The sequence below is a fragment of the Symphalangus syndactylus genome, chromosome X, assembly GCF_028878055.3.
Source record: "Symphalangus syndactylus isolate Jambi chromosome X, NHGRI_mSymSyn1-v2.1_pri, whole genome shotgun sequence".
NCBI lineage: Eukaryota > Metazoa > Chordata > Mammalia > Primates > Hylobatidae > Symphalangus > Symphalangus syndactylus.
In genome coordinates, this window is record NC_072447.2 from 29828710 (window position 1) to 29844671 (window position 15962).

The window sequence follows — 15962 nt, forward strand, 5'->3', positions numbered from 1 at the left end:
TAGTGAGTTCTCATGAGATCTGATGGTTTTTTGTTTGTTTTTGGTTTTTGGTTTGTTTGGCTGGAGTGCCTTGGTGTGATCTTGGCTCACTGCAACTTCTGTCTCCGAGTTTGAAGCAATTCTCCTGCCATAGCCTCCCAAGTAGCTGGGACTACAGGTGCATGCCACCATGCATGGCTAACTTTTGTATTTTTAGTAAAGACAGGGTTTCACCATGTTGGTCAGGCTTGTCTCGAACTCCTGACCTCAGGTGTTCCACCCTCCTCAGCCTCCCAAAGTGCTGGGGTTACAGGTGTGAGCCAAAATGCCCAGCCAGATCCTATGGTTTTAAAAGGGGCTCTTCCCTCTTCCCTCACCTGCCACCATGTAAAAACGTGGCTTTGCTTCTCTCTTGCCTTCCACCACGATTGTAAGTTTCCTGAGGCTTCCCCAGCCATGTGGAACTGTGAGTCAATTAAACCTCCTTCCTTTATAAAATACCCAGTTTCAGGTAGCTCTTTATAGCAGTGTGAGAACGGACTAATACATGTGTATATCTATAAATTGATAGATAGATGTATTTTAGCAAGAACTTAGCAGTTACTGAAAAAGTTGCCTAGGCACTATAAACTACAGATAATGACATAAAGCACTGGATAAATTACAAGTTCTGATTGACATCATTGATAATGACATAACAGCTAGAAATATACTTTGAAAATAGTGAGATATATTCAAATGCAAGATATTGGCACCTGCCAGGTGCAGTGGCTCATGCCTGTAATCCCAACACTTTGGGAGGCTGAGGCAGGAGGATTGCTTGAGCCCAGCAGCTTGAGACCAGCCTGGGCAACACAGTGAGACTCTATCTCTACAAAAAAAAAATTTAAAAAACTAGCTGGATGTGATGGCATGCACCCATAGTCCCAGCTACTTGGGAGGCTGAGGCAGGAGGATTGCTCAAATCCAGGAGGTTGAGGCTATAGTGAGCCGTGATTGCACCACTGCACTCCAGCCTGGGTGACAGAATAACACCCTGTCTCAAAAAAAAAATTTTTAAGACGTTGGCACCCATATGTTATAAGAATAGTCTTAGTAATTATTCAAAATTTTAAAAACTTGGATTTTTTCTAGATGTCCAATGCACTGTCCATTGCATGACAGAGCCAAAACTTAGCTTTTTTCTATATTCACATGTTTCATATGTTTGTTATTATGCCATCCACTGTACTAATGCCTTAAGTAGCACCATTTCTGTCGTTTCTTACAGGATTGGCGTTAGGAAAAAAGATGAATAGTTTTACTTGCTTAGGGTCTTCTTTAATGGAAGAATACTAAACATCCCACCTACATGATGGTGCTGCCAAGAGTAGTAAAATCTCAGATTTTAAGAAAACAAGTTACCTTGGGCTCAATAAATAGCAGTCATAAAAATATACCTGTAGAGATGTGTTTATATTTTGTTCACATACATGCAGTTGAACTAGGAATTAATAAGCCCACTTCCCACAGTAGCAATGTTGTGGGAAGGGGGCCAGGGGAAAGCCTAGCCCTGCTCCGAAGGCAGCAAAGGCTGTATATGAAGATGGAGACGCACTCTGGGCTGGCGCTTCCTACTTGCTTGGATGATGCTTTCAGAAACTAACTGATAACTTGGCCTCCCCAAGAGTAAGAAACCAAGGTCCAACAAGAGCTAACACCCAGGCAACAGGGAACTGCTTCTACTCTGGCCATTGTGTGCCAAATCCACCATAGGAGCATCCTCCTGTGGGACTGAGGTGAAAAAGAGAAAGAAATTGGGGGGATGGGGGGACACGGTTTTCTTGTGTCCACTGCACCTCAATAGACAGGCCTCTGGTTTAAGAGCCAGGATGTTAAACATGCTTCATTCACTCACAACTATTTACTAAGAGCTAACCTTGATTAGCCAGTATGGTTAGGGATATGGTTAGGAAAAGAGTTCCTACTACAGCGGCCTTTAGATTCTGTGCCCCATCCCATGCAGGAATTTAGCGATGCTAAGACTCTTGAAAACCAAGACCAGACTCTTGAGCCCACCAGAGCATTAAATACCAAAGTGGAAGCCAGTAACCCCCATGGTGGCAGAATTTGCACATAGTTCCATGCCCTGTGTGAGAATAGACCCAGGACATGGGGAGGACAAACAGCTTCTAGATTTCACATGGCTTGTCTGCATTCTTTGTCAGGAAGGTTTCTAATCCCTGCCCTGATTTGAACTTCATGATCTCCAAGCAAAGAGCACCTGTTTTAATTTGATCAGTTGCAGGGTCACTAGGGAGACTATCAAATACTTTGTCCATCATCAACAAATAGATGTCTTTGTGCCCTGGGACATGAGAACATGAGACCCAAGTCTTTCCTGTGCAGTGAGCCCCTGTATTCCTGAAGCTTGGCCCATGTGGGCCATTCAGTAAGTGATTGTGAAGTGAGGGGATGGATGACAAAAGGTTAACATCTCACTGTTTCTGGAATTTTTCCCCAAGAGACCCTGTCAAACATTTAGTTGCGTAGGAGCTGCATTAATAAGGGAGGGAAGAAGGAAGAGAGATTACTTCCTTGAAACATCCTCTACCCAGATACAAATATTCAGAGACACATTATAACAAAAACTATAGTGAAAGAAGAATCCTGAATATACTGTAGATTGAGGTAGCCAAAAGGAATTGTAAACATAAAGAGAGAAAATTTGTGCTAAAAGAGAAGTCACATGAAGAACACAGCTCAGTAGTTAACTTCTTTAGCTATCAAAGGATAGACATTTCTTCTCATTATAAATTTTGTACAACTAGTGACTTCATGGTCTTTCTTCCAAATGTCACTACATTGAATGTCCTCCAAGATTTTCAGAGAATGAAAAATTAACCAACAAGCACTTATTCAGCTGGACATGTCTTTAATAAACAAACCAAAATACCATTAGTGTAACTAAATAGAAATCCTGCATTTTCAAGGTGTTAAATATAGATGGGTCTGATGAATTCACTTCAGTAATCATTTTGACCAGTTGTTTTTACCGAGAAATTATATTAACTCAGACACAAGTGTCTTCTTTAAGCAAATCATGAAAAAGAGGTAAAAGCGTTTACTCCCCTTCCTCAAGTGTGGGAAGCCCTGGTCTGAAGGTTTCTCTAAGAATTGGCTCCACTGCCATTTTTCATCAATGGCGCTAGACAGGGCCAACTGCCTCCAAAAAGTAGTAAGAATTGGGCTCTTGTTTCTGGAAATCAAAAGAACTAAATAGGCGCTGGGCTGCTGTTTTACAAGCACAAGACTGTTAATCCCCGTACTGTGGATACAGCAGCACATTGTTCCTTTTTAGATCACAAGATTCATCCTTGAATAATTAGGTAGAGGAAGAAATCCATTATATATCCTACACCATTTAACTCAGAAAAAGAAAGCCATGCCTGAGCTAGACCTCTACCTCTCTTGCTAAAAATGATAAATTATCTAAAAACCGATATTTGAGTAAACTAAGCAGATGAATTTCCCAGTTGACCTGAGAAATAGTCAGGGGCTGTAGATAAACAAGAGAAGGAAGGAGAGAGAAAATTTCCCAGTTGACCTGGGAAATGGAGTAAACTTTATAGCTTCCTTAGAAATTACTTTCAACATTGTAAAATCCTTGTGACATCGTTTTAGTAGTTCTGGCCTAAATCTTATTATAATTAGTTGAAACACCCAGTTTTTCAACCAACAACTGCAGAGTTGACATTTCCTATGTAAGTCCCAAGAAAACCTCAAATAGAATAACCTATAGATATTAGAGCATTCTTCTATCAGCTAAGTTTTTTCATCTACCATTCTACTGTTTTTTTGTTTTGTTTTGTTTTGTTTTGTTTGAGACGGAGTCTCACTCTTGTCACCCAGGCTGAGGCTGGAGTGCAGAGGTGTGATCTTGGCTCGCTGCAACCTCAGCCTCCCAGGTTCAGGTGATTCTCCTGCCTCAGCCTCTTGAGTAGCTGGGATTACAGGCACGTGCCACCACGCCCAGCCAATTTATATATTTTTAGTAGAGATGGGGTTTCACTGTGTTGGCCAGGCTGGTCTCAAACTCCTGACCTCAGGTGATCCGCCCGCCTTGGCCTCCCAAAGTGTTGGGATTACAGACAGGAGCCACCGTGCCTGGCCTATCTTCCATTCTACTTTTAAGGAAAATCAGCAAATAACAAGAAAACCATTTAATATAAAGATTTGTAAATAATCACTTCAAAAGAAGTGCCTTGTTGCTGTCACATTTAGTCCATCTTCATATAATTCTTATCTGGGCCAGTTTCTTGAGCATGGGACATGTGCACTTACACAAGCCTGTGCTCTTAAGAGGGTCTTACCCATAGTTTAATGTTCTGCTGTTGTAGTGTTGAAATTCTTAATGATTTAAAAAGGGGTCCTCCATTTTCATTTTGCACTAGGCCCTGCAAATTACATAGCCCATCCTGATTTCTACAACTATAGAATAGCACAATGGGAATTCCGTACGGATTAATAATATGTGACACTTAACAGCTTTTTCTATATGCTTCCAAGTACTTCATATAAATTAGTTCATTTCATTCAATGGTAAAATTGGTAGATGCTTAACTTTTAATGAAAGACAAAGTCAGATTCACTCTAAGGACTAAAAAATATATATAACATTACGTTTTAAAGATTTTCAAAAACATAATTTGTTGTGGAAATGAATTATTGTCATGAGGTATCCCCCACTAGATGGACTTCCTGTAGGATCAGGGTCCCTGGTCTTCTGTAGGGATGAGCAAGCTTTTCTGAAGGGCCAGGTGCTAAGTGTTTCAGGCTTTGTCTGTTAGGACTACCCAACTCTGCTGTTCTAGCAAGAACACAGCCTGTGAGCAATAGATACTCAAATGACCAAGCCTCTATTCCAATGACACTTGGTGTGTGGACACTGAAATTAGAATTGCAGATAATTTTCAGGCATGACAAATCTTTTTCATTTTCTAACTATTTAAAAATGTAAAAATCATTGTTTTTATTGTTTTGATTAATATTAAAAATCATTATACAGCTTGTGAGCTGTATAAAAGCAGGCAACAGGCTGGATTTGGCCCACAGGCCATGGTTTGCTGACTCCTGATCTTAGCCCTCATTTGACTCTCAGTGCCCAGCACATAGCAGGCTTTCAGTAGAGGTCACTTGATCCTGTGGCTCCAGCCACAGCACCGTAGTTTGCACGGGCTGGCTTCATGGACAGCAGTGAAGGAAGAAGTTGATGTTGCTCATACCGTTCCTTTTGGGCACTCTGTCAGCTCCTTCTTCCTCGCCTCTTGACAGCATCTGGGGCAGATGGTGTGGCTTTCCTGTCACTTCCGGCTACTGAGGCATCCAGGCCAGTCTAACCAAAGCTGCCTTCCTGCCTCTCATCTACAGCTGCTCTCCTTCGAGCAGTTCTGGCCAGAGCAGGGACCTGAGTGGCGGGCTCCAGCCATTTGCTCCGGGCTCCACTCCCTCCCTGCCTGTGTCCCCCTCCCCCATGCTTCATTCTCTTCACTTAGGGACAGGAAAGCAAAATGATGGGGGTGTGAGATAGACAAGGAAAGGCCAAATTCTTCTTCCTGGACCAGGGCCCTTGTGGTTCCCCTTGCTGTGAGGGGTCCTCTGTGGTGGTGGTCCAGATGCTCTCCACTCAGAATGCTCCTGTGGGGCCTTCAAGGGCCCCTCCAGGGACCTCTGCACTGCATCTTCCCCTGACATGGGTGACATGCTCTGACTGACTTCCTCCACCCCACCTCAGCTCTGCCTCCAGGGGTGTACACCTCCACCCTCACTCTGCTGCCTTGTCTTGCCCTGTCTCACTTAAGGACATGGGTCTAACAGGCAATGACTCCATCCTGTTCCCTTCCAAAGCCTCTGCTTGGCCCCAGAAATATATCAAGTGCAGACTACTCAGAAAACTGCCCTCTCTCTCCCCAGTCACAGGTACTCAAGCCAACCTTCCACCATGAAACTTCTCCAGCTACGAGGCAGGCACTAGCTTCAGAGTATCTTCAAGTTTTCTGAAATATTTATAGAATAAGGAATAAGAGAAAAATAAACAGCCAATGTCCAAGACCCCTGAATCCGTCTTTGGAAAGGATAATTCTACTGTGTTAGTTTCCTATGGCTGCCATAACAAATACCACAGACTAGATGTCTTAAACAACAGAAGTTAATTTTCTCATAGTCTAGAAGCTGGAAGTTCAAGAGCAAGGTATCAGCAGAGTTGGCTTCTCCTGAAGCCTCTCTTTTTGCGCTGTAATAGCTGTTCTCTCCCTGTCTTCATGTGATCTTTTTCTGTGCACATCTGTGTCCTAACCTCCTCTTCTTTTAAAGACAAAAGTCAGATTGGATTAAGGCTGACCCTCATGACCTCATTTTCCCTTAATTACCTTTTTGAAGACCCTATCTCCAAATACAGTCACATTTTAAGGTACTGGGGTTTGGAACTTCAACATATGAATTTGGGAGGGTAGAGGACAAGATTCAGCTTATAACAGCTACCCTCCAGAATTTTTAATTCACTCAGTCTCACTTTGGAACCAAAAGACCTCTGGAAGGCAGATTTTAAAAGCTAACCCATTTGCCAAGCTACTGGTGTTTTCCATCCACCCACCACACTGGAGAGAGGTAGTCTCTTTGCAAAGTTATTTTCAATCCCATCTTGCATTATGTGGTGCCCTTTCCCATAGGAAAAGGCTGTTCATGTAGGAGTGCAGCTTCCTTTATGTCAGTGCATGTGGAATCCAGCCCAGCATCTGAATTGCATCTTAAACACATCCTGCTTCATTAAGCTGCACTCATCACTCATCGCCTTGACAGCCAGTATTGCTGCAACTCATACTGCCTGGCAGCAAGATCAGCATGTCCCTCCATGCAGGGCACCTGGCCAAGAACCAACTCTTCCTGCCTGGAACATTTTTCCTCTCACAGGCTCCTTTTTGTTAATCCAGTCCCAGCTTAAATGGCACTTCCTCACAAAGGCCTTCTCCTGACCACCCAAGATAAAGAAGTCCCCCCATCCCACCCCACCATATCATATCATTATCAAGGTAGTTAGTAGTTCTTTTCCTTTGTAACATGTGTTCACCATCAATTTCTCCATTGGTCTACAGATGCCATGAAGAGCATTTCCTAAGGACACTCAAGTTGTCACTTGTATATTCCAATTTTGGCTTGGGAAATTTTATGCACCGTGGGCCTAACAACAGCCATCATTTATGTCACTGTGACCTATGCAGTTGGCTGCTACTTTTTCATGCAACTACACACAAGTAAAGTGCAAGTATGTAGACAGTGGTGGCCCCAGGGGATGGTTTGGGGAGAATTTAACCCATGATAAGTTCCATCAGTACTTCTCTCGTAGGCACTCCATATAAATGTGAGATCTCAGTGAAAGGGGAGCTTGCTGCCAAAATGTAGTTTCAACACAAGTCCCGTATAATCTCTCCACCCATCAACAAAGAAAATCTAAAGCCACCACTGTCTGTGAGGGTAGGCATTCTTATTGACTACTGAAAACTAGAAGGAATGTCTCATATGTCATTAATGGCTATTTTGCTCATAGGATGGATTTTGTTTTTTTGGAGACAGAGTTTTTCTATGTCACCCAGGCTGGAGTGCAGTGATATGATCATAGGTCACTGCTGCCTTGAACTCCTGGACTCAAGTGATTCTTCCTACTCAGCCTCCTAAGTAGGTGGGACAACAGGTGCACACCACCGTGCCCAGTTAATTTTTTAAAAATGTTTTGTAGAGATGGGGTCTCACTTTGTACTCAGACTGGTATTGAATTCTTGGTTTCAAGTGATCCTCCCGCCTCGGCCTCCCAAAGTGTTGGGAATTACAGGTGTGAGCCACTGTGCCCAGCCAGGATGGATTTCAAACTAATTTACGTTGCAGTGAAACAACGCCCTTGGGCATGAAGGAAGAACTGGCTTTAGATGTCCCCTTGTACTATCTGTAATAACTTCAGGTAGGAAAAGTATAACTTGCTGAAATACAGATAAAATCTGAATCCTCACTTCGGTGAAGAATTTTAGGATTCTCTTTCCTCAAAGTTACTTTCATAAATATAAGGAAAAATAAATTTGAGTTTCACTCTCCCCTTGGTCCCTTTCCCTGCTTAAGTAGCAGAAGCACAGAAAGACCTCTAATCTACGAACTTGAAAATCAAGAAAGACTATTGTTGATTAGGGGTTGGTACATGGTGTTCAGATAGGGAAGGCTTATTAACACAATGTAGAGATGATGAATGAGCCTGTTCAAGTGTAGATAACAATGATTAGCTCAGTGCAGCAGATAAAAATGAAGATCCTACCTCCCAGGATGGCATCTAGAGAGTGGATAGTATTCTGCCAGCGTTGGAAACTGGATGAAAAGCAAATCTGGCAGAGGTACCCATTTCATTCCCAGCTTGCTCAGTAGCTGGTGATTGGAAGAAACTCTGCAACAATGTTCAATCCCTGGACAGGAAACCCTCCTTCCATGATTCTTCTTTAACATAGGTCTGAGAAAAAGAGAAATACAATATTTTTAAAAATGAAGACGCTAGCCAACTCTCACCAGAACACATATTTAAATTGTTTTTCAGATCTTGAGGATTATTTAACCTGATCTGTCCTTTCATTGATTCCTCTTAAAACCAAGAGCTTGAGCTGGCTGGGTAGGGGTCCAGTTTTGGTCACAAAAGAAAGCCCCAAGCTATTTAGATCAGAACAGGACTGATGTAGTTCTAGATTGAGTTGGGTATCCTGCCAGTGGAACCAACTTATCTTGGGCAAGTGTGAACAGATTGAAAGCTTGTGCATTGAAATACATAGCGTATTTCTCCTAGGGCATTCAAAACATTTCAAAGTAAGAACCTCCATGCATAAGTGAAATTGAGCACATATACTAATTAGAAGGTGTACAACTCACAAGAGGATAAGGAAAGAGATAATAGCTCTCAACATATGTATACTCTGCGACCCAAATTTCTACTCCTAAGTAAATACCCAAGAAAAAGAAAGCATACAGAAAAAACATGTACAAGAATGTCTATAGCAGTTTAGCCACCTGTTGTGCATATATCTGACATATAACAGGTACTCAATAAATGTATAAAATTGAACATATCTTTATATCCCACGTATGGTTTCATAGGTCAAGTGACACATACTAGTTGTGTTATCAGTTCATATTTCTAGCATGTACTGTAAATAATAAAAACCGTTTTATTAATAATTTCCATTTTAGTCTATTATTGCTTTAATAAAATATTAGAATGAGGTCTTTAGGAATGATTTACTCAAGCTTAAGATAACTATGCAGAAGGGCCCAGCAATAAAGAAAGTGTTATTAGAAAGCAGTTTTTTCAAAATGAACACTCAGGTACTTCACTTCCTATTTTAGTTCCCAGAGCTGCTCTGTCTCACTCTAAAAACATTATCTTGCAAAGGGGTTGGTTTTGATCAACCCAAAAATCAGGTAGCTGTGAAAATCAAAGTTAATGCTATAGAACAGCGTTGTCCAGTGGGACATTCTGTGATGATGGAATGTTCTGTGTCTGTATATGGCAGCCACTACACATAGATGGCTATTGAGCACTCGAAAGAGTGGCAATAATGACAAAATGTGTCAAACAGAGCCCAGTGATTCCTAATATTTTATGCAACTGGAATGAACAGAAAACAGATCTACAACTAAATGGCTCCAAATTATTTACTGAAAGTTTACTCTCTGTCATTTTAGGTGGTTTAATATTTTCTTTCGGAACTTGTAAAACAGTCACAGGCTCAAATTTCAAGCCTCAACACATCTGCAAATTTAGAGAAATAACAAGTCCTTTAAGTCAAAGATGCACTCAAACAACAGAAAACTGGTTTGATTTTGTTTATGTTTTTTTATTTTTGCTTGGAACAGAGCTGGATGCAAAATTAGGTTTTTTATTGCTGTTTTTTAATATTATTTTTATTGCTGTTTTGACAGTGGTTATTGTCCAGCCTTTTCTCTTACTGGCCCATGTTAATGTATTTTTAAGTTTCAAAGCTAACTACCTGGTTGACAGAGTTCCGCCTGAATAGCAATTTCTGGCCAGGTATGGTGGCTCATGCCTGTAATCCCAACACTTTGGGAGGTGGATCACTTGAGGTCAAGAGTTTGAGACCAGCCTGGCCAACATGGTGAAACCCTGTCTCCACTAAAAACACAAAAATTAGCTGGGCGTCGTGGCGGGCACCTGTAATCGTGGCTACTCGGGAGGTTGAGGCGGGAGAATTGCTTGAACACGATCTCATCACTGCACTCCAGCCTGGGCCACAGAGTGAAACTTCGTCTCAAAATAAATAATAAATAAAGAGAGAGAAAGAAAGGAAAGAAAGGAAAGGAAGAAAGAAAGACAAACAGAAAGACAAGAAAGAAAGAAAGAAAGAAAGAGAGAGAGAGAGAGAGAGAGAGAAAGAAAGAAAGAAAGAAAGAAAGAAAGAAAGAAAGAAAGAAAGAAAGAAGGAAAGAAAGAAAGAATACCAGTTACCAGGAAAAGACGTCACAACATCCTTTTGGAATAGAAAGCAAAACGCAAACAAAAAAGGAAGAAAAACCCACTCTGCACTTAAAGCTGCCTGAGCCACTCTGTGACCCAGATTAAAATATCAGAAGAAGAACAAAGCCACCACCTAAAAGGTTTAATGATTAACACCCATCATTTGGGTTAATATTTTCATAGAAGTCGCCTGTCTCCTGTCAGTTATTTATGGAAATCTACGGATTCGTTGTTTTTTTCCAGGCTCTGCCTCAAAAGAATGTCTCCTCTGCTGACTCAAAGTTGGAATCCTACCTGACCCCTTCTGCGATTCTCTGGTTAGGTGCATCATGGGAAGAATTGAGTCCTGTCTAGAGGTTTTCTTGGCATGCACTTTCCACCTTTTTGGGGCTAGGATACCTGGTTCATAGACAGACTATCTTCATTCAGGAAACAAACGTGACTCTTTTCTCTCTGGTAAACAAAGGGTACCCTTCCATGAAGGGCCTCACCTGACTCTCACCACAGCGGGTGAACATCCCAGGAGAGCTTCAGAGCTTCCTCTTACCTACTTGAGGGTAGAGGGTGGGAGGAGGGAGAGGATCGAAAAACTACCTGTCAAATACTATGTTTATTATCTGGGTGACAAAATAATCTGTACACCAAACTCCCGTGACACATAATTTGCCTATATAACACACTTGCACATGTACCCCTGAACCTAAAATAAAAGTTAAAAAAGAACGCTGAAGTTGCAACAAAACCTCAGAGATGCTCTGAGAATTAAGATAATGAGTGTAAAAGAATCTTTCCCCGGTGGGCATTCCACAGATGCCAATCGATGCCCCGCCCAGAGGTTGATGTCAGGGCTTTCCTCTCTACCATGCTGCCTCTTCATAAATTCAGTCCCCAAATTCCACCCCATTCCTCGAAAATCATGAATGGCAGAATTAGATTGGGTGACTCTGGTGTTAAATAGAAATGTTGGATTTTCAAAGCAACGAGGAAAACATCAACAATGAGACTTCTGCAGCACTTTGAGAAACACATCATTTCTCCCTCCTTGTAAGGGTGGTATTTTATTGTAAAAGACCCATATCCGTCAATTAAATCCAGCTATGGCTATGGATTTTCCTCTGAGTACTACTCTGGCTATATGACATAAGAAATATAGATGTATAGTAATCTCATTATCATTAATTTTCAGAATAGTCTATAATTACAGTTTTCACTTTTTCCTATAACCCAGTTATTTAAAAGTATTAACTTCCAAGTTCTTTTCAGATTTAACTCTAAATATATATGTATCATATTTTAAATATTGTTCTTATTAATCTCAAGCACATTAATACATATTTAATCTTAGAGTTTGTGGGAGGAAATCTGTACGGTTTACTTTTAATATCCAAATATATTTTGTAAATAACTTCAAATAAGCATCTGACAATATTCGTTTATTATTGTTACTTGCTCTGGCATTTCTCCTTTTTTTTTCTTTTTTTAAATTTCAACTTTTATTTTAGATTTCCAGGGCACATGTACAGGCTTGTAACAAGGGTATATTGTGTGATCCTGAGGTGTGGGGTATGATTGAACCCATCACCCAGTGAGCATAGTACTCAGTAGGTGATTTTTCAACCCTTGTCCCCCACCCTCCTGCTCTTGTCATCTCAGTGTCTATTGTTGTCAATATTCTTTTTAAAGGAATTATGAGTGAATATTGCACTGTTAAATTTCTGTTTTTAAAATAAAAGCGTTGTCTTGACTTTCACATTATTTTAAAGCAGATCTATCATATTAATATGATGCTGATCTATCATATTAATATGATTAATACTATTAAAGGGCATGAAGTGGAAACTTTCTTAAGGTAGTAAGATTTTTCTATCAGGATAAAGCTAATTCTTGCCCATGGGCTGATGTGCTCATATGTTTAGGTTTGTTTGACCACAGCAAAAAAAATTGCTAAATGTGCGGGCCAAAGTGGCAAGATTTCAGTTAATGACTTGTATGGGTCCTATAAGATGAATAAAAAGACAAAAGCTCAAATGACAATTTTGCAACACTGCCAATAACTTGATTTCAAATATGAAGACATCACAGGTGACATGTCACATAGAAGGTACAAAAAACAAATTCATTGTTAAATAGCTTGATGGAGATCTCAGTAAAATAAATGGAAAATGGAACTAGATGCTAGGGTTCTTGCCTCTCAAGATATTATCTGTATTTTCTTAAACTTTTCAAAATCTTGCACAAATTTAGTGCTTGTCTTGATGTACAAGTTTTTTTTTGTTTGTTTTTGAGACAGTCTCACTCTGTCACCCAGGCTGGAGAGTAGTGGTGCAATTGCGGCTCACTGCAGCCTCCGCCTCCTGGGTTCAAGCGATTCTTGTGCCTCAGACTCCCGAATAGCTGGGACTACAGGTGCACACCACCATGCCCAGCTAATTTTTGTATTTTTAGTAGAGACAGGGTTTCACCATGTTGGTCAGGCTGATCTCAACCTCCTGACCTCAAGTGATCTGCCCGCCTCAGCCTCCCAAAGTGCTAGGATTACAGGCATGAGCCACCATGTACAAGTTTTAAGTAGTAAGTTTTCAGAAGAGTCTTTATTATCTGTGTAAATTGCTTCATAAACTGCTCATTTCAGCAATTTCACATAAGGGAGCTTAATAACTTATTAGTAACTGTGGTAATGATGACAAATAAAGCAGTTTGAATCATTCTGAATATGTTACTGTTTACTTCCAAATGTTCAGAGTTTAGAGCATGTAGATTTAAAAGTTCAGATGACTGTTGCCATGAGCCACACAAAAGGGCACGAAGTCTCCTGAGATGGGAAAAAGAAATTGATTTCTCCGTGTTTTTTATACTCCACAACACTCTTGAAAAGCACTTTCTGGGCGCATAACTATTGATCTACTGCTCTGGGGTAAACAAAATATGAGATCACATGAAAATAAAACACGTGTCATTCTTTTGATTCATGCAAGATGCCTTTTAAAGTTCGTCAGAGTCATAAAAGCATGTGGGCATATGTAGGCTCCATTCACCTGCAATAAAGCAAGAATTAGGGAGGGCTGATGTTCCTTTTAAATTTGAGTATTCTGTTTCATTATCACAGAAATGTAGTAAACATATAATGCCTAAAACTAGTATTATAAATTGTGAAACTGTTTCAAATGTGACATTACTCTGTAAATTTTTATTGGGTTTTGGGAAATTTATCTGGCTGAGACACATTAAAAGAAATCAAATAAAACCTTTAATGGCTGAATATGGAAACGTTTTATAAGATTTTAAAATCTTGCATTTTTAAAACTAGCATCTAAATTATTTAGCACCATTCAGAAATTTTCTAGAAGTTGTAGATTTTTAATCACATGTGATCCTTCATAGTTTAATGCAATGAAATTGATATGTCTACATAATAAAACAATTTCAAGAGGTTTATAATAATTAGCCCAATATTTTCTGAATAATTAAGAGGTAACAAAATGGTTCTATTCTCTTTAAGCTATCATCAGGTTAAGATACATGTGGAGATAAAAGATTTTTGCCTCATGTGCAAACCCTGTTCTATTTTAACCCAGGAGTTCTCAATCAGGGGCAATTTTGCCCCCCAGAGAACATTTGGCAATGTCTGGAGAAACATTTTTGATTGTCACAATTGCAGTGGGCAGGGATGGGGGTGCTACTGACATCTAGTGGGTAGAGACCAGGGACACTGCTGAACATCCTGCATTATGTAGGGTAGCTCCACCACAAAGAATTATCTGGGTCCCTAACGACAGTAGTGCTGAGGTGGAGAAACCTTGTTTCAACCTAATGTTGCTACTTTCATTGTATAAATGATTTTGGGGCCAGGTGTGGTGGCTTATGCCTATAATCCCAGCACTTTAGGGGACCGAAGTGGGGGGGGGCGCGGGGTGGGGGTGCAGATCACTTGAGGTCAGGAGTTTGAGACCAGCCTGACCAACATGGTGAAACCCTGTCTCTATTTTAAAAATACAAAGATTAGCCAGGCATGGTGGCACGTGCCTGTAATCCCAGGTACTTGGGAGGCTGAGGCAGGGGAGTTGCTTGAATCCGGGAGGCGGAGGTTGCAGTGAGCTGAGATCACGCCACTGCACTCCAGCCTGGGCAACAGAGTGAGACTGTCTCAAAACAAAACAAAACAAAACAAAAAGATGATTTTGGATAATGGATCATGTACGCCTTCCTAGTTTCCCAATATTAGAAATAGTAACTTAGGGTCTAGTGTTTTAGAGACAATTTTGGTGCTGACACCTTGGTTAATTGGCATCATTACTTTTATTGTTGACATGTATAAATAAATTAGTCCTATACTGAGGAAACCTCCTAGATGTAGGTGTAGTGAATTTTCTCTATACCTGCTTAGATGACAATGATTGAGTTCAATCTTGAACTCAGTCTTGACTGCTGCCTAGCAACTTCTTCTCTCAGTACTGCACAGTTTACCTTGAAGAGTTCTGAACTTGGACATGTTCATCTTAAACTGAAAAGAATGCAAAGAGTTTGCTTGTAAACTTTTACACTGCTTGTACAAAATGAAGTTGTAATTTAACTTCAGTCTTTTCTCTCTATGTCTTTTTTTTTTTTGAGACAGAGTTTTGCTTATTGCCCAGGCTGGAGTGCAGTGGCATAATCTCAGTTCACTGCAACCTCCACCTCCCAGGTTCAAGCGATTATCCTGCCTCAGCCTCCCGAGTAGCTGGGATTACAGGTGCCCAGCACCACACCTGGCTAATTTTTTTTTGTATTTTTAGTAGAGACAGGGTTTCACCATGTTGGCCAGGATGGTCTCGAACTCCTGACCTCAGGTGATCCACCCGCCTCAGCCTCCCAAAGCTGGAATTACAGGCATGAGCCACTGTGCCCACCCTCTTTTCTCTTTTTAAAACTGTTTTTCTCTACGGTGAGCACAGCATTTTGATATATTATTCTTGTGAAGATTCCCTCTATATTATCACCATCAGCCTAACTTATCAATTTGCTAATTTCCTCTGTTTGTCCTTTTATTAACTCCCATTTTAAAATTTGAGGTTATTTCCACTAACCCAACTAATAAGAAGAAAGAAATTAGCAGTTAAAGGCCTAAATAATGTTTCTCTGAAGATTATCGTTTAATAAACTTATGGGATACTGCTTAAAATGAAAGATCAGCCAAATATATATACAATATATGTTATAAGCTTATAATTTATCATTTATTCCATATTCTTTTTTTAAATTTATTACTTTTTTATTTTTTATTATGGGTACATAATAGTTGTATATATAGTGTACATGTGATGTTTTGATACAAGCATACAATTTGTAATGATCAAATCAGGGTAATTGGGGCATCCATCACCTCAAGAATTTATCATTTGTGTTAGGAACAGTCCAATTCCCCTCTTTTATATTAAAATATACAATAAATTAGGCCAGGTGCGGTGGC

General features: G+C 40.3%; 1 non-coding gene across 1 annotated transcript; it reads left to right on the forward strand.

Annotated features, from left to right (window-relative positions):
• Positions 1-8311: 8311 nt before the first annotated feature.
• On the forward strand, positions 8312-8451 carry LOC129476582 (small nucleolar RNA SNORA7). The gene has a single exon (XR_008655010.1). It is a non-coding gene; the product is annotated as a small nucleolar RNA SNORA7 (small nucleolar RNA).
• Positions 8452-15962: the final 7511 nt, after the last annotated feature.